Source organism: Dendroctonus ponderosae, unplaced genomic scaffold (assembly GCF_020466585.1).
Source record: "Dendroctonus ponderosae isolate FM_Combo_2020 unplaced genomic scaffold, Dpon_F_20191213v2 Dpon_F_20191213_5, whole genome shotgun sequence".
In the NCBI taxonomy this organism is placed as follows: Eukaryota; Metazoa; Arthropoda; class Insecta; order Coleoptera; family Curculionidae; genus Dendroctonus; species Dendroctonus ponderosae.
Window position 1 is genome coordinate 6,538,634 of NW_026018715.1, and position 1,071 is coordinate 6,539,704.

Here is a 1,071-nt window from a genome sequence, read left to right on the forward strand (position 1 = left end):
TGTAGTTTCATTGTACATGAAAATATGCTCTTACATTGTCCATTGCGTTTAATAATTTGTTATTTGTGTTCTTTTCTAGGAACATTATACCTGATAATGGTTTAAAAACCGAAACGCATATGGTGTAGCAAACAATGTAAAATTTGCGCGTTTATACTATATATACAATACTTTTTATCACCTTGAACCATCTACTGCTAGCAGAATAGTAGATTTTCTACATAGAAACTCATTTGATTATTAGATAAAAATACCCACCTATAAAAATCAGGGAAAAAATCGTACTGAACAGGGACAAAGATATGACGAACATTCTAAATCCTCCAGTGGCGCGTCGTCGCTTTAGTACAACCAGAACGTTTTCTGGAAAATGCCACTTGAAAACACAGGCTGCTACTAAAACTGCAAATATGCAACACCAAGTATCAACATCAAACATGTACATGAGCGAAGCAAGGGCTGCAATTGGTTCAGCTCTATCTACGAGGGCAACAATGTCTAATATCCCATGTGGATAAGCTACATGGCCTAGACTATACGTAAACAGGAATAATCCAATGGTAGCTAAGTCTACACGTCCTGATAAGACATCGGATTTCACATCTACGTAAGCATTCCTTTGAACGGCTGTATAGGTGGCATTGATGTGCTTCAGAAAGGTGGTTGAAAAATCATATTCAACACCCACTAGCTTGTTGTCTTGAAAATATATGAAAGGCGGCGACAAACAGTAGGAAGTTTTCAATGGGTATCCGTGCAAATTAGCCACTTTGTTCGGGAAAAAATACTGCTTTGAACAGTTTTCGAATGCAGTCAAATTGTAGATTTTGTCATTGAATGGATTATAACTTAGGAGCTGAGGATCTTTTAAAACATCTACTATAAACACCACAATAAAATTAAGAATCTTTACATCGCTCCACAGTAGCTTGATGTTGGCTTTCAGGCTGCCCACCAAAGTCCCATTCAAAACTTTCGTTATAATAAAAATAAATCTAGATTCACTTGACCATGGTGTTGATTTGTGCAGCAGTGGTTTCAAAGTTTTGAGATTTTCCTCAAATCCATCCA